This window comes from Gopherus evgoodei, chromosome 4 (genome assembly GCF_007399415.2).
Source record: "Gopherus evgoodei ecotype Sinaloan lineage chromosome 4, rGopEvg1_v1.p, whole genome shotgun sequence".
In the NCBI taxonomy this organism is placed as follows: Eukaryota; Metazoa; Chordata; order Testudines; family Testudinidae; genus Gopherus; species Gopherus evgoodei.
In genome coordinates this window covers 93386107-93411631 of record NC_044325.1, presented here as the reverse complement: position 1 = coordinate 93411631, position 25525 = coordinate 93386107, and the positions used below count along the sequence as shown (strand labels likewise).

Genomic DNA, 25525 nt, shown 5'->3' with positions numbered 1-25525 from the left:
TGCTTGATAACTGCTGAATACCCCTGGCTGGCCTCAGGGGCGCCTGGGTAAAAATAGGAATGATTCCTGGTCATTCCCAGAAGATGGGACAGAACGGCTGGTAACCATCCTCATCATAGCAACTGGGGGCTGAGCTCCATCAGCCCCCTCCCTTTCCTGTGTAAAGAAAAGATTCTGTACTGCCTGGACTATCATAGCAGCGGCATGCTGGGCTCCTCTCCTCCACACCGCTTAATGTCCTGCCTGGACTGTCACAGCACCGGGAGGCAGCCTCCCCCTCATTTTATCTCACTAACAAGTCACTGTTTGTTATTCCTGCATTCTTTATAACTTCATGACACAAATGGGGGGAACACTGCCACGGTAGCCCAGGAAGGTTGGGGGAGGAGGGAAGCAATGGGTGGGGTTGTTGCAGGGGCATCCCCCGTGAATGGCATGTAGCTCATCATTTCTGCGGGATCTGACACGGAGCAGCTGTGCTCTCTGATACACTGCTTCTCAAGTACACTTGCCCCATATTCTAGGCAGGACTGACTATTTTTAGAAACCATAAAGAGGGATTGACTCCGGGAGTCATTCCCTGTTTTGCTTTTGTGTCCCCGGCCAATCTCAGCCAGGTGCACCCATGATAGCAGCAAACATCACAGAAGGACAGATAACCGTCATCTCATTGCCAAATTACACTGGCAGCAGACGGTACAGAACGACTGATAACCATCTCTGCTATCATGCAAAAGCAAATGAATGCTGCTGTGTACCGCTGGAGTATCGCCTCTGTCCGCGGCATCCAGTACACATACGGTGCCTGTAACAAAAAGAAGCTGAACGGGCTCCATGGTTGCCGTGCTATGGCGTCTGCCAGGGCAATCCAGGGAAAAACAGCGTGAAATGATTGTCTGCCATTGCTTTCACGGAGGAAGGAATGACTGAAGACATTTACCCAGAACCACTTGCGACAATGATTTTTGCCCTATCAACCACTGGGATCTCAACCCAGAATTCTAAGGGGCAGGGGAGACTGCGGGAACTATGGGATAGCTATGGAATAGCTACCCACAGTGCAATGCTCCAGAAATTGACGCTAGCCTTGGACCAGGGATGCACACCGCCTAATTAATGTGCTTAGTGTGGCCGCGTGCACTCGACTTTATACAATCTGTTTTATAAAACCGGTTTATGTAAAATTGGAATTATCCCATAGTGTAGACGTACCCTTAGACAACATCAGCTAAAAATAAAAAAGGAAATATATATTGCCTTTTCCATATTATTCTTAACAAGATCTTATCACACAGTACACCTCTACCCTGATATAATGTGACCCAACATAACACTAATTTAGATATAACGTGGTAAAGCAGTGCTCGGGGGGGGGGGGGGGGGGAGAGGGGAGAGACTGCGCACTCCAGCGGATCAAAGCAAGTTCATTATAACATGGTTTCACCTATAATGCAGTTAGATTTTTTGGCTCTCAAGGACAGTATTATATCAGGGTAGAGGTGTACAAGCAAAGCATACCAGGAAACTGGGAAGGACACAGGGGGGGCATTTGAAATTACATTGAGGTCAATACAGAGTTCTGCATAATTACAAAAGTTGCTTTCATTAAAAAAATAATTAAAAAAAAAGAGAGAGAGAGAACATTGTGATCCAAGGACCCCACGGGTGCCAACTCGCTGGGGGCATAAGGGTGTATGGGCTCAGGCCTTTACAGGGATCCTGGGGTCATATATCTGCATAATAGTTCACCAAAGCGTGACATTTAAGGTTTCTATCAAGAGCCAGTAGCACATACAGATAACATTTAAGGAGTTATGTATCTATGCTAAAAAATATGTTCCTAAGGTCTTGGAATTAAGGCAGGTCATCAGGAGGCGACATATCTCAGAAATGTTCTTTTCAAGCAATAGGTAACAGATACCTATCTCCCTGTTTGGTCATTTGTGTACTGTGTGCCTTACAATTTATGCTTATTTGCTCACTGAGACAATTGCCAATTAAGAAATTGTGAAATCTACCACAGGGAAAATCTACAAGAACAAACAAATATCAGGAGGTGATCCTGTTTAATGAATAAAGACGAAGGATTGTTTTGGTATATTTTAAAGTGAGAAGGACATGCTGACGATGTCCTTGTCTCATGAGAAGAGGATCATAGCCAGCCTGGCTGTAAAGCGCTGCAAGGATTTTGGGTGAACATTATTCTACAAGAAATAGGAGTATATTGCTAATTAAGTCTAGAATGCGTGTTATGATTTTATTTTATACATAATCATTTGTTTCCAATACCTATACTTGCTGGTATTTGAACTTCTATGCTTTGTCAAATGAACACAGATATATTTATAGTGAAATTAAGTGTAAGCGCTGTGCGTTAAGAAGAGTAGTGATATGAGGTAGAACTGGTAATCCGGGGCATACTGCTTCTTTGGAAGCAACAAATCTGTAAATACAGTGAAACCCCGCTATAACGTGATGCTTGGGGTCCGAAAAATTCCATCAAGATAAATGCGGGGTCGCGGTATAGTGGAGTTTCAAGCCGGTCAGTTTAAGTCAGTGGTCCCCAACACGGTGCATTGATGTGCACTGCCTACTGCCCAGCAGGGTAGAGAAGCTGCAGCCCCGCGCCTGCTGGGGACAGAGAACTCCAGGACTGCAGGCGCCGGTGCTCTCTGTCCCCGGCAGGCATGGGGCCGTGACTTCTCTCCAGCTTGGAGCGAAGCTGCGGCCCCGAGCCTGCCAGGGACAGAGAACTCCAGGGCTGCGGGCGCCGGTGCTCTCTGTCCCCCGCAGGTGTGGGGCCACGGCTTCTCTCCGGCTTCAAGAGGAGCTGTGGCCCCACACCTGCCAGGAACAGAGAACTCCAAGGCTGAGGGCGCCGGTGCTCTCTGTCCCCGGCAGGTGCAAGACCGCGGCTTCTCTCCAGCTTGGAGAGAAGCCGCGGCCCCATGCCTGCCAGGGACAGAGAACTCCAGGGCTGCAGTGCTCTGTCCATATCTTCCTACTGTCACAATTAATATAGATGCATTCAAGTTGGCAGGGTCTGATGATGTGTACCCTAGGGTACTTCAGGAACTAGCTGAAGCAATCCCATTTGCCATTATCTTCAAAAACTCTGAGGAACGAATGGGTGAGGTCCCAGAGAACTGGAGAAGGGAAAACACACTACCTATTTTTAAAAAGGGAAACGAAGACAACCTAGGGAATTATAGAACTGTCAGCCTAAATTCGATCCTTGGAATGATACTGGAACAAATAACCAGTTGGTTAGCAACTGGAGAATAATAGCCAAAATAGACTTTTCAAGAACAAATCACACCAAGCCAACCTAAATTCCTTCTTTGATTACTGGCCTAACATGCGAGGAAAAGCAGTAGACATGATATACCTTAATTTTAGTAAAACTTTTGACACATTCACATGACAAAACTACAGAAAAGTTGTCTAGATGAAATTATTATGCGATAGGCGCAAAACTGGTTGAACGACAATATTCAAGAAGTAGTTCTCAACGGTTCGCTGTCAAATTGGAGGGACATATCTAAGGGACCCACAGGGTCTGTCCTGGGTCCAGTACTATTCAATATTTTCTATAATGACTTGGGTAATGAAGTGGAGAGTCTAAAATGTGCAGATGACACCAAGATGGGAAGAATTGCCAACACTTTGGAGGACAGGATTGGAATTCAAAGTGACCTTCACAAATTGGAGAACTGGTCAAATTAACAAGATGAAACTCAATAATGACAAGTGCAAAATGTTATCTGTAGGAAGATAAAAATCAAATGCACAAATATAAAATGGGGAATAAGTGGCTAAGTAGTAGTACTGCTGAAAAGGATCTAGGGGTTACAATGGATTAAAATTTAATGAGTCAACAATGTGATGCAGTTGCTAAAAAGCCTAATATTCTGGGGTTTATTAACAGGGGAGTTGTAAGAAAGACATGGGAGGTAATTGTCCTGCTCTACTCAGCACTGCTGAGGCCTCAACCAGAGTACTGTGTTCAGTTCTGGATGCCACATTTGGAGAGAATCCAGTGGAGAGTAACAAAAATGATAAAAGGTTTAGAAAGCCTGACCTAAGGAAAGGTTAAAAAAAATGGACACATTTAGCCCTTAGAAAAGAGGATTAAGGAGATACCTAATGGCAGTCTTCAAATAAATTAAGGGCTGTTATAAAGAGGATGATCTCTATTGTTCTCCATGTCCACTGAATTTAGGACAAGAAATAATTAGCCTACTTTTCAGCAGGGGTGACTTAGGTTAAACATTAAGTAAAATGTTCTAACTATAATGATACTTAAGCACTGGAATAGTTTCCAAGGGAGGCTGTGGAATCCCTGTCACTGGAGTTAAGAACAGGTTCCAGGGGTTCTCAAACTTCATTGTATTGTGATCCCCTTCTGACAACAAAAATTACTACATAACCCCAGGAGGAGGGACCGAAGTTTGAGCCTGCCCAAGCCCCACTGCCCTGGATGGTGGCGTTGGGGGGGGGAAGGAAAGGGAGCAAAGCTGAAGCCTAAGCTCTTCAAGCCCCATGATGTGGGGTTTGGACTTGGGCTTCAGCCCTGGGCCTCAGCAAGTCTAAGCCAGCCCTGGCAACTCTATTAAAACAGAGTCATGACCCACTTTGGGGTCCCAACCCATCGTTCAAAAACCACTAGCAACAAACACCTGTCAGGGATGATCTAGTATACTTGGTCCTGCCTCAGTGCATGGAATTGTACTATATGACCTCTTAGGGTCCCTTCCAGCCCTACATTTCTATGATTCTCTTCTCTGTGTGTGTTAAAATAATTAACGTTAAAATTAAACTAGCAGCAGACACTAAAACTACGTATCAGTTGCACACGTGAAGAACTCCAGTCACAGTCACAGATTCTGTGAGATTACTATTTTTAGGGTTTTTTCAATTGCATAGAAAGTATCAGAAATTGCAAAGAGCCAAAAATTGATATCAGGAACACAAATGAACGGCAAATATTTTTGAATATGTTAACAAAAAATAGAACACTTGAATAGATGGCATTTTAAGGTCATTAGAGACACGCACACACACTATTTTATATACATACACACAGACATGATGTAAAAAACTGCATAGCTGTTCTAATTTAGAATTCCTTTCATATGATAAAATGTAAAAACTTTATATTTCCATTGAAAATAAACACAAAAGAAAGGAATTATCTTTACAATAATTTGTTACCTTTTTATTGACAGAAGTACAACCAAAAAGTTGATTTTCTAGTTGTGGTCCCTGCAGTTATTCAACAAGATAGTTCAGCTATCCTTTTAAAACTCCTCCTGTAAATAGGTACTATTGCCTATTCACAGTACTTTGCAAATGAAGGGCCAGATCCTGCAAATCTTACTCAAATAAGCTGTCCTTGAAGTCACTGCTCCTACTCAAAAAATAAAAACTATTGTTTAAGAGTTAGGGTTTCAGATCAGGCCCTAAAGAAACACACATACCACATTAAGTTCATATTAACCATTGCTATCCCTTATTACAAGGGAAAAAAAGAACACATTTACTTATATTTGTTACTGTCCAAGATAACCCTGTACAAGCACAAGCCAACCGCAACCACTCTTGAAAGAGCTATTTCTTTTGAAATGGGCAATCTAGTCCCTTCTTTTTTTTTTTTTTGAAGCACATTAACTTTTTTCCTGTATTTAAAGCATCAAGATTAAGGTGTTTCACTTTGTATTTTCCTACTTCTATAAGCCTAAATGTCTTTTTTATCTTGGCTTCATAGACTGTGAGACTTTGCCTAGATTAGAAAGGGTTTGTTGGTAATAGATACTCCCACAGAGGTATAGAACTCCCTCTAATGGGGACACAAAACATACTCTTTTGCCAGTACAGCTGATACCAGTTCCCCAAACAAAATAAGCTATACCAGCAAAAAAGACTAGAGCTTTTGCTCAAATAGCTATGTCGGTCAGAAGTGGTTTAACATTAAAAAAAAGTTACACCCCCAACCAACAAAGCTATGCTGACAAAATGTTTAAGTGCAGACCAGGTCTTAGAATAAAAGAAAAAGCCATGATATACTAGAATAGTACGATTCAATTTACTAAAATAACAAAAAATTTCTGCCAAGTGAATTAGGCTGATAAAGAAGAACAATGAAGCTTCCAACTAACAAAACAGTTGATTCTCAGTAGTTTATTCCAGTTGCAGGTTGCCAGAACCAGAACAGTGACTTGGCTGTTGATGAAATTCCTGTTGAATTACAAGCACAGCACCAACATCAGAATATTGCAAACTAAAGCTCAGTCTAACCACTGTTCTAGTAAACTGCACAAAAGACAATCACTGAAAAGGTCTGCCTGCTTCTGGCCCCTTCAAGTCAAAACAGACTGATTAGCTTTTGTGATTCTATAAAGAGAAACTACCACAGAAAAAAAACAAAGGGAGACGTAATCTCTGAAACTGCTCAGTCTCATCCCTTTAGTATTCAAACGTAAGGACTAAGCCCACGTCCACACTACAGTGTAAAATCGATGTTATTAAAATCGATTTTATAAAGCAGGCTTTATAAAATCGATTTTGCGCGTCCACACTAGGGCTACTTACATCGATGTTGAGTGTCCATGTTCCCTGGCGTCCATCTTTTCCCTGAGCGTTGCACTCTGGGTACCTATCCCACAGTTCCTGCACGGGTCCCTGGCCTTTGGAATTATGGGTTACTACCCCAGTGCATGATGGGATCAAAGTCCCCGTCCTGGGTGGTTCTGGGTACAGCCTCCCCCCCCTTCCTGTAAACGGCACACAGTCAGTTCGCGCTGTTTTTACTGGCTGCAGTGAGGGAAATGCCATTTTGCAGCAAGCATGGATCCAGGTCTGCTCTTGTCCTTGATCGCGAATACTGTAAATACTTCACGCATTGTCGTTCTATCACTGCTGACCCATGATGCAGAAATGCAAGAGAGAATGCTTGAATGCGGGGACGACAGCGATGACGAACTGGAGAACGAGTTTTCTGACACCCCGGGCCCCTGCACGTTGGAGATCCTGACGGTTATGGGTGAGGTTCTACCCGTTCCGCGCCGCTTTTGGGCACGGGAAACAAGCACTGACTGGTGGGACCGCAAAGTCCTGCAGGTGTGGGATGATTCGCAGTGGCTGCGGAACTTTCGCATGCGTAAGAGCACTTTCTTTGAACTTTGTGACTTGCTTTCTCCTGTCCTGAAGCGGCATAATACCAGGATGAGACCAGCCCTCACAGTGGAAAAGCGAGTGGCAATAGCCATATGGAAGCTTGCAACGCCAGACAGCTACCGGTCAGTCGGGAATCAATTTGGAGTGGGCAAATCTACTGTGGGGGCTGCTGTGCTGGAAGTATCCAAAGCAATCATTAAGCTGCTGCTTCGAAAGGTTGTGACTCTGGGAAACGTGCAGGCCATTGTGGATGGCTTTGCTGCAATGGGATTCCCTAACTGTGGGGGGGCCATAGATGGAACCCATATCCCTATTTTGGCACCGGAACACCAGGGTGCCCAGTACATAAACCGCAAGGGGTACTTTTTGATGGTTCTGCAAGCCCTGGTGGATCACAAGGGACGTTTCACCAACATCCACGTGGGATGGCCAGGAAGGGTTCACGACGCACGTGTCTTCAGGAGCACTACACTGTTTAAACGGCTGCAGCAAGGGACCTACTTCCCTGACCAGAGAATAACAGTTGGAGATGTCCAAATGCCTATAGTTATCCTTGGGGACCCAGCCTACCCCTTGATGCCCTGGCTAATGAAGCCATACACAGGCAGCCTTGACAGTGCTCAGGAGTTGTTTAATTACAGGCTGAGCAAGTGCAGAATGGTGGTAGAATGTGCATTTGGCAGGCTTAAGGCGAGATGGCGAACGCTTCTTACTCGCTCAGATCTTAGCCAAACCAATATCCCCTTTGTCATTGCTGCTTGCTGTGTGCTCCACAATCTCTGTGAGAGCAAGGGGGAGGCCTTTATAGCGGGGTGGGAGACTGAGGTAAACCACCTGGTCGCTGATTATGCGCAGCCAGACACCAGGGCAATTAGAAGATCACACCAGGATGCTGTGCGCATCAGAGAAGCACTAAAAAGTAGCTTCCTCATGGGCCAGGGTACAGTTTGAATGCTGATTTTCCTTTCAATTGATTGCTGCCCTCCCCGTCTATGCGGTGTTGCTGCTGCAAGATACTTTCCCTGCAGCATTACTCAATTGCGTGCTTAGGTTACTTGCGAGAGCTGTCCATTGGAAAACATATAATTCTATATTTCCCAATTATTACCTACCTCCACCATTAGCTGCTTCCGTCTGCTGCTAGGCACTGTACCTGCAACCTCCCTTAACTGCTTTTTTATTGAAAAATAAAGTCACTATTATTTGTTAAAAGAATTGTGCTCTTTATTTAAAATCAGACCCTTTCATCAATCAAGCATCATGCTTGTTGTTACAATACTGTGCATGAAATTTCATAACTCAGCGTTCATGGGGGACGGAGCGAGGGAGGTTTGGAGGAAGGGCAAGGGAGGTTGGAAAGAAGAAAGTGCATCAGAGAAGACAGACCAGGAATTCTCATGGACCAGGGTACGGTATGGCTGCTTTCTTTGTTTTCCCTTTATTACCCATATCCCCAATTGTCAAATCCTGATGCTGATAACTAGCTTCCGTGCAGCTTTCCAAAGCTGCTTGCTTTACTTCATTACCAAGCTACTGTCACACTGCCTTAATAGCATGACCTGAGAGTAAAAAGAGGCAAAGGTGCCATGGGAGAAGTTTGGATCATTAGAGGAGGGAAAAAACAGGACACAAAGGCCTTTTCAATTTAATGAAAGCCTTCTGGTTGGAGTGTCCGCAGCGGTGGAGGGGGCTGGTGCAGAGAGCCTTCCCCCACGCGTTCTTACACGCCTGGTTCTGGAAGGTGTGGGACAGGGTGAGTACTGAGGGAGGTTATACACGGGCTGTAGGGGCATTCTGAAACCACGGAGCTCTTGCAGCATATCGCGGAGGATGTCAGTCTGATCACGAAGAAGATCCACAGTTGCTGCTCGCCAGCGCTGATCTTCCTGCCACCTGACATCATTTTTGGCGTCCCTCCTGTCTTCGCGTTGACTGGCAGCCTCCCTGTACTTTGCGACCAATTGTTTCCAGTCCCCCTGCTGAGCTCTCTCTGTACGGGTTACTGCCATAATTTCGGTGAACATGTCCTCACGCGTCCTCCTTTCCTCAGTCTTCTTATGATACCCCCCCCACATAGAGGAGAAGCGAGAGGGAGGCTGGAGAAATGTGCAGCTGTGTGTGGGGGGGTGGGGATTGGAAAGAGTGATAAAAGAATCATAAGAGACACATTTCACACAGCAATGCATACAGTCTTTCTCCTCACTGACCTGTGCCTGTTATCGAACCTTGAACATGTTACTTTACCACAAGGTCGCCTTAGGATTCCTTTAATACTTATTGCTTGTGGCTGAGGACAAAGATTTCTGCTCAGACGCAGGTCAGGGGAGCACACAGACCGTGTCCTGAGAAAATGGTAAGTTAATAATGGCTAGTAATCCCTGTAGTAGATTGTACTGGTAATCAAGCTGGTCTCCTTTCCCGGTTTGATCTCGCGTTCCCCGAGCAAGCAGGTCTCCTTTCCTGCGGTTTGCTGGGTGGTTTGGGGAACGCGAGAGCAAACCGCGGCGAAGCTGGTCTCCTTTCCCAGTTTGCTCTCGCGTTCCCCGAGCAAGCAGGTCTCCTTCCCTGCGGTTTGCTGGGTGGTTCGGGGAACGCGAGAGCAAACCGCGGCGAAGCTGGTCTCCTTTCCCGGTTTGCTCTCGCGTTCCCCGAGCAAGCAGGTCTCCTTCCCTGTGGTTTGCTGGGTGGTTCGGGGAACGCGAGAGCAAACCACGGCGAAGCTGGTCTCCTTTCCCGGTTTGCTCTCGCGTTCCCCGAACAAGCAGGTCTCCTTCCCTGCGGTTTGCTGGGTGGTTCGGGGAACGCGAGAGCAAACCGCGGCGAAGCTGCTCTCCTTTCCCGGTTTGGTCTCGCGTTCCCCGAACAAGCAGGTCTCCTTCCCTGCGGTTTGCTGGGTGGTTCGGGGAACGCGAGAGCAAACCGCGGCGAAGCTGGTCTCCTTTCCCGGTTTGCTCTCCATTCCCCGAACAAGCAGGATGAATCCGCCCTGTTACAATGGAGACTTTTCCAAAAACCACCTCATGGGTCACTGTTTTAGAAAAGGTTTTTAATCTACTTGGTCAGTGACTCTAAGTACAGGTAGTGATTTGAAGCACCCAGTAAAAAAGGCTTACATTAAACCGAAACTTTTATTAAAAAAAATTACACTCACCAGAGGACAGTCCCTCAGCTTCATTTTCTGGAGTACTGCCTTGAGATGGCTGGCAGGGAACCTCAGTAAGGGTGAGGAAAAGATCCTGGCTGTTTGGGGGGATAAAATGCTCTGTGCTCTCTGCTGGAGCCTCCTCCTCTTGGTCCTCATCATACTGATCATCGCCATCAAATAAATCTTCCGTAGTGGCAGGAATCACGATGCCCACCTCTGAATCCACAGACAAGGGGGGGTTCGTCGTTGCGCTGTTCACCCAATATTGCGTTAAGCTCGTCGTAGAACCGGCATGTTTTGGGGGCAGAGCCTGACCTGCCCTTTGCTGCTTTGGTCTTCTGATACGCCTGTCTGAGCTCTTTCACTTTCACTCGGCACTGTAACGAGTCCCTGGTATGTCCCCTCTCCCGCATGGCATTTGAAATTTTTTCAAAGGTTTTCTCATTTCGTCTGCTTGAGCGCAGTTCTGAAAGCACCGACTCTTCTCCCCATACAGCTGTCAGATCCTGTAACTCCTGTGTGCTCCATGCTGGAGCTCTTTTCTTATTTTCAGGAGACTGCATTCTTCTCTCTGCTGCTGAGAGCTCCACGCTGTGCAAGCAGGAAATGGAATTTCAAAGTTCCCGGGGCTTTTCCTGTTTACCTGGCCAGCAGTAGAGTACCTTTACCTGTGTAGAGCGGCCACTAGAGCACTGTGGGATATGTCCCGGAGGCCATTAACTTCGATGGCCGTCCACACTATCATAAAATCGATTTTAAGAAATCGATTTTGGGTTTACTCCGCTCGTTTAGATGGAGTTCCAAAATCGATTTTAGGGACCCTTAAAATCGATTTTATGCACTCTGTAGTGTGGACGGTTACAGCTTTAAATCGATTTAAAGCTGTTTAAATCTATTTAAAGCTCTAGTCTGGACCTGCCCTAAGATGCAGATATTCAATAGGTGGCCCACCAAGGCTTCCTGTGTGATTCACCAGCTCATCTTAAAATAAGGTTTATAATTCTATAAACTGTGATATGCTGCCTATCATTGAATGCTTATGACTTCCTTCGCAAATAACTTACTGGAAGAGCTTAATTTGTAATGAAAGAGGTGCTGGGGCTATCGTCACCCTTACTGTGCCACCCTGCTGCTAGTGGCGGCGCTGTCTTCAGAGATAGGCGGCCGGAAAGCAGCAGCTGCTGGTTGGGAGCCCAAAGGTGCTGGAGCTATGAACTATCAAGGCTAGAGGTGCTAGGACTCAGCCCTGGTACAAATTAAGAACTGCTTACTGGATCTTTAGTTCTTGTGATAGCATCGGCCGTGATTGAGCTAGGATACTGCCCATTTTTCATGAGTGGAAATGGAGCCAAACATTAATCTGAGTGGGATTAAACATCAGAAAGTTAACAGCAAAAAACAAGCTTTTAATCCAAACTGGACAATGGATTTTCTTATTATTATGCCACCTTATTTACATGCAAAACCTCTGTATTTAATATGCCAAACCACTTTGTCTGTAAGGTCATCAACACGAGGCGCCACTTTGAATCAAAGCATAGAGAACTTCAAAGTGACCTATCATTCTGGCAGTGTTACAAGACGTGACAAAATTGAAAAATCTAAAGTCTTCATATCACGCTTAAATGTCATTCTCACAACATCAGCGACCATACAGGAAAAAGCAACAGCTGCTTCTCTTTGGATAATGTTGCTAGAATCTAAAATGAAAAAGCTTTTTAAGGATGCTGAGCTTGTGAAGGAGTGGATTATGGAAATGCTGGATGAACTTTTTGCCAGAAATAAAAACAAAGAGGACAATGTGAATGAACCATGTGAAGCAAGTTCCCTTGTCTGATTCCGTGGTAGTTAGAAGATTGGAGGTAATTTACGATGACTGTTGTCAGCACTGCTTTCCAACTTAAAAAAAACCACCACCAATACATGTCTCTTGCAGCAGACGAATCAAATGATTTAAGGGACACTGCCCAGCTATGACTATTTGTTAGATTTTAAGATACTGAAATTTTCAAGGAAGAATTTTTGTACTTAATATCATTAGAAATCTACACAAACAGGAGACAGCATTTTTTAAAAGGTAAATGGCTTTTTTGAAAAAAAAAAAAAAAAGTTTAGGTCTGCAGAAAGTAAACTTGCTTGTTACAGACCAAGGTCCTTCCATGATAGGTAAAGAGAAGGGCTTTGCTTCACGTTTGGCAGCGATACACTCTTCATTAAATACACTCCACTACATCATTCACGAGACTGTCTTGTGCAGTAAGTTGTCTGAGTACTTGAAAAAAACAATAGGAATTGTGATGCGATTAGCAAATTACATACGCTCAACTTCTAGCTTGCAACATCATCTTTTTAAAACGTCTTTTACGAGGATTTGCTTTCACCTGTTCATGATCCATTCGTTGTCTCTGCCGACAGACATTGCCTGTCTGAAGCAAAGAACATTCTTGATTCATTTGATGAAGGTGCCTTTCAATTTGAAATTGTAAGGCTCAAGAACTCATATCTTGAAGGCAAAATTCAGAGAAGTGGGACTTTGTGATTTTTGGACTCAATATGCTGGTCAGTTTCAGAATAGACAGAATCTAGCCATCTATCTTTTACGATGTTCAGATTAACATACATCTGTGATACTGGGCCTTCTACTATGAACATTTTTAAAAAAACAATACTGCGATCGCTTGACAGATGAGCATCTTCACAGTGCATTCACCTTGCCCTGAATTCCTACAAACCACGCTTCACAGAGCTTGCCAGAGATAGTCAATGTCACCTCTCCTATTAGAGATTGCCACAAACACAGGTAATAATGTTGATTTATAAACTTTGTTAAAAAATTGAAAAACTAATACTTATGTTGAAATAAAGGTCTTTATTTACTGGTGGTTGAAGGTTTTTTTTCTTTTGGTCAGCCTTCTGCACAAATGGCCCGCCTCTTGTCATAAAATTCTCCAATTGGCCTGCAGGTAGGTTTAATTGAGTATCACTGGACTAGGACCTTGAGGTGTTCCTGAAATTGGAGTGATAGATAAGACACAGAGAGCTGAACATTGGCATAATGGTTTCTCATGGGTTACACTACCTGACAATATTCTAGGTCAAACCAACATATATAGCTCAACCTGAAATTACTTAGCTTTTAATTCTTCTTCTTTGAAGAATTCTCACTCCTAAATCTTAGACTTCATGCAAAACTGGCAGAGCTCCATTAACTCTTAATGTATTCTGACCCTTGAGGGTGGCAAGATAGATTGTGAATCAGATGCTCTACTGGTTGTCATGTGCCACTTCCTACAGAGTATAAAATCTGCCCTCCAAATGCTAGTCGTTTCTTCAACTGAACAAACTGCCAAAAAAAGAAAAGTCAATTCAAGGTAGCCAAAAAAGATACAAAAAAATGTACCTCGGAGAAAAAGTAAAACAAAAGAAAGAGCCCAAACAAGTGTGAAGAAAAAAAAGACGTAAAAAAAAAGAGAGTAGTTTCAATAGCAGAGCTAGGTGGAGAAGATAAGGAAACAAAAGTGAACAGCATCTACCTTCCTTTATATAGTTCTATTAGATCTCACTTCTCACAATTAGACCGTGTATTAAATTCAGCCAATACATTTTATTCAGTTAATTAATAGTTTTATTAAAGCTGTTAAATCTAATTCCATTCAGTTTATATTTCCACAGTATGATTCATGATTATTAAAATGTCCAAAATGAAACTAACTTTGTTAAAATTCCAATCTTAAAATTCCAAACTTAAATTAGCCACCAGATTTTGTAAAATCATATTTGAGAAAATCAGCTCTATCTCAGGGAAAATCCATTCTTTCTTTTCTTAATTGTAACAAAAAATCTGTATTATTAAAATTTAGTGGAAATTTTACTAAGGATGAATTTAAAACAAAGTATAAATTGTTATTTAATATTTAGGGACAGCCAACCAAAAAGATAATATAAAGTCAATATAAATCATGAACGTTCTTGATTTCTAGGTTTACAATTGGCCGCTCTTTTCTAGATAATACTGCTTTACAAACTAGGAACCTTAGCCAATATTATCAATCATGGATACTCAAAGTCCGGCAACTAAATCGACATTTAGACCTTTAAACAAATGGCCTTTTTCTGAGATGCTGAACACCCACAAATGCCATTAAAGTCGACTGAAGAAGCAGGTGCTTAAAAACTCTGAAATTCAGGTTATGTACTTAGATTAGGCTATCTAAGTTTAGGCACATAAGTTTAGATGTTTTGAACTTTTGATTCTAAAAGAGAATCAGATAATTTATAAATATAAAAGACCTCTTATCTGAGTTTATCCCCTTGCACCACTTATGGTTGGTATTGGTAGGTTTCTATGGAAGCCCTATTAGCTCTCTATTTACTCTCCCTTTGTGGAATTTGCCCATTCTTGGAGGTATTCAATCTCCTTTGCAGGTTATTCCACTCTTACAGCATAGAAGTCCAGATGGATACCAAAAAAGCATCTTGGATACGATAACGGAAATATGTCTGTCAACTTAATGGATTACTGCACAAAACTAATTATGACAAGGTGCTTTTTTATAACTATCAACTGTTTTTCTTTGAACTTGCTGTTCCAAACCAGAATTATTGTAAATTCTGAGCAGTGACAATTAAAATGTATATAAATAAATAACATATAATAATATATAAAATAAATAAATATATAAAACCTTATTTTAAGAGATGGAAGTATACATTAGGAATGGAATTATGTACTCCTGACTCAGGCAAAATTACCATTGAAATGGATTCTCAAGTATTAGTCACTCCATCGTAAAAAAAAGAAATCCTGTAAATGTTAGAAGAGTTACTCACTACTCAACAGAGTTGGAAAGCACAAGTCCTTTATGAGGCATCTTTGCTTCCATATAATAATTATGCTTCTGTAGGAATTGCCTCAAGTATTCCTCAGGTTCACACAATTCTTAAATAACTGCTATATTAACTTTGAGACAGATTGTACTGTATTTTAAACCCCAATACAAAACTAAGAATATGCAACACAGTGCCAATCTTTATACTGAAACTACACTAGCAGCAGAATGGATGGACTTTGTACAAACCACTACAAATTAGTCACCAAATATAGTTTAGCACCACTATAAACATAACTAAATGTATCTATGTTTAGATTAGCAGATGCCTGAGAGAAAATGGACCCAGAGTCCATACTTTTATTAAAAAGGAGTTAAGAAAGCTGCACAAGGACATATGGGCTGGAACATGAAAGCATTTTTTCCCCCAATTTGTAAGATGCTAATACTAATTCTAAGCCCCTTAACAACTTTTAAGTAAAATGCCATTTACATTCCAATAGTCGTAAAAACTAAGAGATGAACAAGGAGCAAATATGGTATCTTGGGGGGAAAGATGTAATTGTCATTTAATAAAGTACCCATACATGGGGCTTTAAGTTCATTCTTTTTGGGGAGAAGGGAGGGTTGGGCAGAATAGAAAGGATGGTTCATTGGTTAGAGCATTAGCCTAGGACTCAAGAGACCCAGATTCAATTCCTTGCTCCACCAGATTTCCTGTCTGACCTTGGATACTTAAGTCTCTCTGTGCCCCAGTTTCTCCATCTGTAAAATGGGGAATCGTACTATCCTACCTCACAGGGGCACTGCAAGTATAAATACATTAAGATTGTGAGGTTATCAGATGCTGTGATGTAAGTTTCATAAGAACCTAAGACGGAAAGAAAAGATGTACAAATATGGGGGATGTAATCCCCAGTTACCAGCAGCACAGGACTAGTTCTGCAAGGACATGCACATTGGGGTTCATCCCTTCACAGATGCTATAAGAAGCTGATAATGATCCTGTTAGTTTTCTCACTAGCACCATCATATGAAAAAAGCCTCTTTATGCATGAGCAATGGTGAGATATGTGTAACTCTAAACAACTTGGAATTCTCTGAAATAGAAGTGAGAATGGAAAGTGTGGCTATCGCTTGCACTCCTGCTATGAACTTAGAACCCTGATACTATTTTGTACGTTGGGGGAAAGGGGAATGACTGAATTACTGTTTGCAAACTAGAACTCAAATATTTAATAAGCAACGTTAGCCAAAAAGCTTAATAAATAAGGTATACAGTTCTAGAAGGGGAGGAAATGAGTAGCTACATATATTATCATCCTTTGTGGGACCACAGTCTCACTCAAGTTAAAATTTGAAGGGCTTAGATTACTTTCTGGTGAATTTTATTAGTTTTACCCAAGAGGTGCAAAGACTAATGTTATCACAACAGAGAGAGAGAGAAAGTATATACAGTACTATTACAAGCTGAGTCACCCAAAAGCATTCTATCTTGCTTTATTATAACACAGTGCCTTAAATAGGCTCCTGAAGCACTATCATCTGTTATGTGATAGAGTGATAGCAACAAGCTAGCTTAGTATTACAGTGAAATGAAATCCGGTGCATCTGCAATGTGGCTCTCAGTAGACAGACCAAGTTGCCTTGTTATTCTCCAGCAGTAACAGCTGCAGGCTCCCTTCCTCTTCTACAGTAGAGAAACATGAAGGGAAGTTGGTGAGAGCTGCCATGTTCCTGTCGTCAAAGAGAGGAGCCAGGCTTGCCTGCTGAGAGCCATGCTGCAGGTGAGAATTAGAGGTCCCTGCTGGCATGTCACATAGCCAGAAACTGTAACTGGAAGACTCTTCCCTGTGGAGCTGCAGCCATCAGCCTGCTCTTCCTCCTTATACCCTTCCAAGCTTCCTTTTTCAGTAGCAAGTAGGTTCTTGGAGTCCCATACAAAAGAAAACATGGAGGTGGACCAGTCTCTACACCCCTGGAAGAAGAGACTTGCCCCTGTCACAAACCCAGAATCTGAGTATTTTGTAACTCCCTGGAGTTGTCCGCCATGCCTCAATCCTAAAAGAGGAAGCACGGGATGTAAATTTCACAGTGGTCTCAAATCAAAATATATATATTTAAAATGGCTCTGACTAGAGTTCAATATACCCATCGTTCTATATTTGAGGGACTTCTCCCTCTAGACTGCTAACAGCTTCCATTTTGACACTCTATTTTCATATGCTCATAACCTTCCAAAACAATTCTTCTTCTGGGCTAAAAATATCTTCAGTTGGTCTCAGAAAAATGTTTAAGAGTATTTTTTTTTATTTGATTAGACTGAATTCAGTCAATTTTCATTAGCATATGCATTTTCCCCTATTCTACAAAATCACTGTCACCCTTTTCTCCACATATCTGTGAGCTGAAACTTCACTGGTACACCTCAGGCAGTCTCTCTAGAGGTCCCAGCCTTCTCCTAACTGGGTCCCTTCAATTCACCTACAATTAACTAGTCCATAAAGTCTAACCTAAATTCAGTTTATCAGTAGAGCTCTGTGTGGCTCCCAGGAATATAAATCTATATCTGCAAAGCTGCAGGGCTCTACCAAGAACTGCAGCAGCAGCATGTCAGGCTGCGACTCCCAGGAGCCAGTGCCCTGTGCCAGCAGCTCCTCTGGTGTGGTTGTACTGCCTCCAGCCCCGCCCACTGGAGCGGGCACCAGGCTCACTGGAAGCTGTCCCTGGTCCCACTAGTGTGGGCAAGTGGCTAGAACACTCTCGGGCAGGAGTTCCTTCCACACAGCGGGCTGTGTCTCATGTGCAGGAGCGTGTAAGCTGCTTCATGTTCTCCCTGGCCTGGCCTTGGCTGGTGAAGGCTACTTCTCTTGACAGAAAATCAGCATCCTGATGCAAACTTCCTACCCAGTGTTATATCTGGAAGGCACATGGTTGTAATGATAGCTACCATCTCATGATTCTTGGGTTTCTCTCTTTCATTATAATCAGCCAGCACAAAGGGGTTTGACTGCAACTAATGTGAATTAATTCCCTAGGAGGTAGTACTGTAGGTTCTCAATCCCCTACCTGACAGCCACGCAGTCCTTCTCTATCAAGCACACTCTCTCGTGAGGAAAGAGTTTCTAGCTGATGTGCACTGTCTGGTAGTTCTTCTCTATTACCCTTAGGGAAAGGACTGCCCCCAGTCCTACCTTTGATGCATCTGTTTGCAATACAAATTCCTTCTCCAAGTTTGGACAATGCAACACTATGTGACAGCAGAATATGCCCTTGAGCTCTTGAAAACCGCTTTCAAGAGGGACATTCATAAACCCCATCTTGGGTCAGTTAGAGGGGCTGCTATGGTGACAAATGTGGTACTAACTAGCAATAGTAGCCCGTTAGGGATAGGAAGGCCTTCACTTGCCTTTTGATGGCAGGCTTGTATGCCTATAAGGCATAAACCTTAACCACCAAATAGTGGACTTGCCCTCCACTAACTAAGTGTCCCAAGTAACGGGCTTCCTGTTTTCCTATTGCACATTTACCAGTGTTAGCGGTTAACCCAGCTTCCCTCAGTGATCAGAGAACAGTGGATATTTTATCCAGATGAGAATCCCAATCCTTGCCAAAAATGACTACATTGTACAAGTATGCTACTACACGTTGATTATGCTGTTGGAGTAATCTGTCCATCTCACATTGAAAAGTAGCAACTGCCGCCTGTGTAATCTGCAGGGCATCATCTTAAAATGAAATAGACACAGTGGCACAGAAAAAGACAACTTCTCCTCAGAGCCTGGGGTCAGAGAGATCTGCCAGTACCCCTTCATCAAATCCAGAGTGGTGATGTATGTTTTATTTTCCAACCAGTCTAAGAGTTCATTCACCTACAGAATGGGGTGGGCATCATATTTTGAAACTGTTTATTTTTCTGAAATCTATATAGAAACCCAGTGAATATCTGGCTTTAGAACCAGCACAATAGGACTCCTCCAGTCACTCTGAGGATTCCTCTATTACCCAGAATTCTAATACAGTCCTGGGCTCTTTCTAAACAGCCCCTCTCAATTTGTTGGGAATCGGTCAGTAGTCCTTCCTGTATTACCTTTACCTGGTTCGGTACTAATGTGACAGTGAGCCATGCATATCTTCCCAGGGTGAGTGGAGAATACCTTTGCAAAAACAGCCACTGGTTGGTGTGCCTGTTCCTTTTGTGTCTGGTTTAGGTTCTCTCAAGGGCACTGAGCTTTCTTTTAGGCAATTCAAAGTCCTAGGCCACTGCATTGTCAAGTCCTCAATACACTGTCTGGGCTTCCCCAATGAGGAGTGCAGAAAACTGGACTGCTCTTTGAGTGGGGGTCATCAAGATGCCATGGCCACCCTTTCAAACATTACCAAGAATGACTCCAGGTCATCATTTCTCATCATCTTTGGAAGCAACACGGTCAGAGTGGTTCCCTGAAGTTTGGGGAAATGCCCTGAGGAGCGGGACTCTGAGGAGCAGCAGTCTGTAGCAATTCCACCATTCATTGTAACAACTGTTGCTCGTGTGACGCCATCTGTTCAAACACTTGTCGCTGTCCTGCTTGTGAATCAGCCAGCCATTGCAGGAGCTGATTCACCTCTGTAGCGCGCGTGCAAAAAAAAGCTTCTCTTTTCTACAGGGCACTTAAAGGTGCCCTCATTTCTGGTACCATATTGTATACTGCTCTTGGAGCAGTCTCTCTAAAGGTCCTAGGTTTCTTCTAACTGATCTCCTTCAATTCGCCAATAGATAAACTCAATTTAGACTAAGAATTTATAGATTGGTCTATCAGCCCTTAAACTCCAGTGTTTGCAGTCTCCCTTTGTCTCCTTGCCAGTTTCTTAGAGGAAGCCTGGTGTGGGGCAGTTGCACCTCTGCTATCCCAAGTCTTTCTGCCTCTCCTTCCCCCTTTATGGCGAGGCACATTTTCTTTGTTGACCACAGCTGTGGGTGCATGCTTCCACAAGCGTCAGTTCTGGAAGCTGTGCTGGGATGTGGTCAGCCTGACGGCCTGCAAGCAGGGAAGACTCTGCTCTCCCTTCTGCCTAGTCAGTATGGGGTTTGTAAACACCATTACACATCCCTTTTGTGAATTCACAATGCACATTCTCCTCATCCAGCCCAACCACGAGTCAGTGAAGAGGCAAACTGAGACAGTGAATCTTAATGCGAAACTCCACTAAAAACTCCACTAACAAACACAAACTGGAGGAATTGTGGTCATATAAAGATTGGAGAGCCTACAATTTTAAGAGGCTCTTTATATTTTTGGCAGCATTCTGCAAATGTCATTTTCTGTCAATTTACTTGCTAAGATGCAGCCACCACAAAACAGAAGTTGATGTGCCTCGTCACCTGGGCTGGGCTACACAAGAAAGTATTTTTTGCTGTGATTACAGTTGTACAACTATGGTGAAAGAGAGTATCCACACTGCTTCATTTATGTCATCTTTACCTAAATCCCATGTGAATCACTGCACCCACACAAATCTGAGCTTTTTCAAAATAACCCCACACAACATTCTAGGCAGATATTCCATAGTGCAATATTCTGCTACCAGATTCTATGTATTCTGGAATTTTTCTCATGAGGCATTGTGCGATACCTACTAGAATTCTGGGACTTTGGATCAAACTAACAAACTCAGATTTTCCTCTCATGGTATCCCATACTTCATCTGCTTTTCATAGATTCATAGAATGTCAGGGTTGGAATGGGCCTCAGAAGGTCATCTAGTCCAACCCCCTGCTCAAAGCAGGACCAATCCCCAATTAAATCCCAGCCAGGGCTTTATCAAGCCTGACATTAAAAAACTCTAAGGAAGGAGATTCCACAACCACCCTAGATAACCCATTCCAGTGCTTCACCACCCTCCAAGTGAAAAAGTTTTTCCTAATATCCAACCTAAACCTCCCCCACTGCAACTTGACACCATTACTCATTGTTCTGTCATCTGCTAACACTGAGAACAGTCTAGATCCATCCTCTTCCGAACCCCCTTTGAAAATAGGTATCAAATCCCCCCTCGTTCTTCTCTTCTGCAGACTAAATAATCCCAGTTCCCTCAGCCTCTCCTCCTAAATTATGTGTTCCAGGCTTCTAATCATTTTTGTTGCCCTCCGCTGGACTCTTCCCAATTTTTCCACATCCTTCTTGTAGGTTGTTGCCCAAAACTGGACACAGTACTCCAAATGAGGCCTCACCAATGCTGAATAGAGGAGAATGAAAGATCACATCCCTCGACCTGCTGGCAATGTTCCTACTTATACAGCCCAAAATGTCGTTAGCCTTCTTGGCAACAAGGGCACACTGTTGACTCAAATCCAGCTTCTCATCCACTGTAACCCCTAGGTCCTCTTCTGCAGAACTACTACCTAGCCACTCAGTCCCTAGTCTGTAGCAGCGCATGGGATTCTTCCATCCTAATTGCAGGACTCTGCACTTTTCCTTGTTGTACCTTATCAGATTTATTTTGGCCCAGTCCTCTAATTTGTCTAGGTCCGTCTGTAGTCTATCCCTACCCTCCAACATATCTACCACTCTTCCTAGTTTAGTGTCATCTGCAAACTCGCTGAGAGTGCAATCCACACCATCCTCCAGATCATTAATCAAGTTATTGAACAAAACTTCCCCCAGGACCGACTTTTGGGGCACTCTGCTTAATACCAGCTGCCAACTAGACATGGAGCCATTGATCACTAGTAATACAGCACCATTTTCAAACTGTTATGAGGCAGCACTGAGGAAACACAGCTCAGTGTTGCAATCCTAGCAGCCATTAATATGAACAGGATGGCCCAGATGTCAAGCAGCCAGCTTTGGAAGAGAGTCAGGAGGCAGCCACCAGCATAGCCACCATGATGCTGGGTAGTTGGAGGAGGAAGAGGAAGAGGGAGATGGGAAACCGAGAAATTACTTCTTTCTACATGACATTTTCATTTGGTGGAGCACTGCTTCTGGGCTCAGCCAACCAGCACTGCCTGGTGGGAAAGGATACTGCTGAAGAACTGGGATGACCAGCAGTAGCAGCAGAACTTCACGATGCGAAAGACTAATTTTCCTCAAGATTGGTGGAGAGCTCACCCCAGAGCTGCACTGTCAAAACACCAACATGAGAGCTCCCCTCAGTGTGGAGGAGCCTTTCACCATCACTGCCATCTAGAAGCTCACCACCTAATTTCTATCAGCCAGTAGCTAACCAGACTGACATTGACAGATCGACTATTGGGCTACTGTTATGGAGGCATGCACTGTTATTAAGAGGTGTTACCGCCTCAGGGGATAAAGATAGGTAATACATAGGTTACTGACAAATTTGCACAGTAGGAGATCTCAAATTGTATAGAAGCCATTAAGGGGATATCATGTCTATTATTCGCCTCCCCACACACCAGACTTCAGAGTTCATCAATGGAAAAGGGTATTTCTCCAGTGTGGTGCAAATTCCTGTTGATCACTGAGGTAGATTCACCAATATTAAGTTGGGGTAGTCTGGAAAGGACCATGATGTGGGAAGCTTCAGAACTTACAATTTTTTTTAAATGAAAAACAATATATATATATATATATTCCTCCTGTCACTCTAGGAGACCGAGCTTACAAAACCTTTAAAGGTATGTCCACACAGTGAGCAGCAGCAAGCCAGCTACTGAGACAGGCTACTGAGATTCATGCTACAATGCTATTCATAGCTGTGTACACATTCAGGCTTTGGCTTGGAAGCCTAGGGAAGGCTTCAGGGCCCGAGCTCCAGTTGGAGCCACAACAACATCTATACAACTGTATTTAGCACCATAGCATGAGCCCAGTCTGTCAACTCCGCTTTTGGAACTTGCTGCCGCAGCCTGTGTAAACATATCCTTACTGGACACTTGGATATGAGAAAGGAACTGACCAATTATACTCTGAGAAGTTGTAAAATAACAGTGAAGTGTGAATTTGGAAGACTGAAGGAAAGGTGCAAGTGTCTTATGACAAAGCTGGATGCTTCTGAAAAATGTGCACCTCATGTTATAGCTGCTTGCTGCATTTTGCACATCTATGGGAGCAAGACCGAAAACCTCAACAAGAGTGGGAAGATAGAGAGGAACAGACTTGCAGAACTCTCTGTACAGCCAAAGAGGATGCCTTTGCAAAATGTCCCAACTGGCCAGGAGAAGCAAGGTCAGGGAAGCTCTGAGATGAGGTTTATCTGTATACACAAATTGTCTCATTTGATAAAACTTGCATCTGATTTAACTTTGTTTCTACCAAGAAACCTACACACCAAAGGATCACAGAGTTGAAGGACTGTCCCCTTGCCTCCAACTCTGACACAACAGTTTTAGGCAAAACCATTAAAAAAACCTAACAGTTTGCCTAACAGGCATAGACCAGAAAGCATTTTTTTTTTTTAAAACATGTGACCCTAGACCAGGATGCTATTGTGTTTAAAGTAGAAGTGTAGATGTCATCAGGCAGTAATTTATTATATTTCTTATTCACACCTAGATCAGATATAACACATTTCCTCTTGTCTTAAAGGGAGTTTAGATATTACACATCAAACATGATGTCTGTTCTGAAGCACTCCAAATGTTAGTTTCTTATGGATATGCAATATCCCAGAAATATTACTACAAGTCCCATATGAGAATAACTTAAAAATCAAAGTTTCATCCTCTGGAAAATATATTAGAAGTCACTGATAGTAAAACTCTCTTTCATATCAGCGCATCTATGATGCAAAAGAGAGTAATTAAAGCAAACGATTCATACAAGGGGAAAACTAGTAAAAATCAAGATGAAAGCTAGGAAGAAAAATAATTGCATGTGGATGAATCAGATATGCAGTCTGAGGAGTTACACTTGTTTTTTTATTACCCTTGAAGATTAAGGGAACTGTGAAAACTGAAGTTGTCCAGACAACAGTTATCAAATAAGAGTAAAGAACAGTGGTGGACTAAAAAAAAACCTAAAATACAGTTTAGTCAATATAATGAATTTAAAAAGAGGAAATTACTTTTCTGTGAATTTACTACAACAGACTTTTCATTGAACAGAAAATGAACTAGATGGATAGAGACTCATTTATACTGTGTGCTTCAGAGAATGCACTACCATAGGGACTTGAAGGAAACAGGCTCTAAAGCAATAAAGAGACTCATGAAGGTAACTGGAAAATACTATTGCTTAAATCCATGACAGACCAATTCCTCGTAGGAGATAGCCAACAAGAATATTTACCGGGGGGTGGGGGAATGGGAGCGGAGGCAGGGGGTGTTAAACATATCATTAGTGCTGAAGTTCTCTTTTTTCTCTCATCAGCACCAAATGCCCAGAAACTGCCTTTTTGTTTGTTTGTTTTTTAATACTTGACTCTTTTCTCTGTGTTTCTCAGTTGTGAATGAATTTTCAGTCATCATGTATGTTGTTAGGAAACACTATAAATAACGTTAAAGACCTGCTGACTGATCGAAGTTAGAATAGGAGTGTCCACTCCCTATCAGATTTTCCATGTATTACTTTACCCTTTACGTTTTCAGATACTGAAGAAAATAAAAGCTGACATCAGCTTTTATATTCTCTACTGTGTTCAAAGCAGGGATAAGAGAAATCCTTTTATGTGGGAAAAAAACAAGTTCCAAATATTAAGGAACTCTGGCATATTTTACATACACATATTAAACACACACACAAATATTGTAGCCTGTTTATGAAGATAACCTTTAGAATGTAAATCAATGCAACACTGCCCTGATTCTACAGCCAAGATGATAAATGATAGCACTGAGTGAAGTTCCACCACTCATCTCAGTGATATACAGACTCTAAATTTAACTTAACATTTTACTGTTGACCCTTGCACTAGCATAACCCATCTGACCCACTGTCACTGACTTCATCCTATTTATTTGCAAAGAACTAAAACTGCAGGCTTTAGAACACCTGATATTCTTTGATGCTTCAAATACTTGATACACCTACTATGGTTTTTAAAAGTGACAAAAAAGTTGTTTACACTTATCCATTAACAATGGTGGAATCCCAGATAAAGCACATGGGATTGTGTGGATCTTCTATTGAACTTAGTTGAGCAGCAGTAACAGTTCACTTTGATAACCCAATAAATCTTTCTAAATGAGTTCTTTGTGTTTTGCAATGATGTCTTCCAACAGTGAACCATAAAGCTAAAATGAAATTTCAGTTAAGCCTAGATTTATATGTAGAATACCCCCAACTAATCTGGCTGCGTCATTCCACACTAAACCATGACTCCAGTTCAGTGGTAGGCAACCTATGGCACGCGTGCCTAAGGTGGCACGTGAGCTGATTTTCAGTGGCACTCACATTGCCTGGGTCGTGGCCACCGGTCTAGGGGGCTC

At 42.8% G+C, this 25525-nt stretch overlaps 1 protein-coding gene and 1 long non-coding RNA gene across 6 annotated transcripts in view; both read right to left on the bottom strand.

Annotated features, from left to right (window-relative positions):
• Positions 1-25525, bottom strand: part of METTL15 (methyltransferase like 15) — a 217479-nt gene that overhangs the window by 181937 nt on the left and 10017 nt on the right. The gene's annotated exons all lie outside the window — the stretch shown is intronic.
• LOC115650370 lies at positions 7540-24103 on the bottom strand. The gene is made up of 3 exons (XR_004000074.1): positions 23508-24103; positions 18556-18559; positions 7540-7551 (listed from the first exon to the last, which is right to left on the bottom strand). It is a non-coding gene; the product is annotated as an uncharacterized LOC115650370 (long non-coding RNA).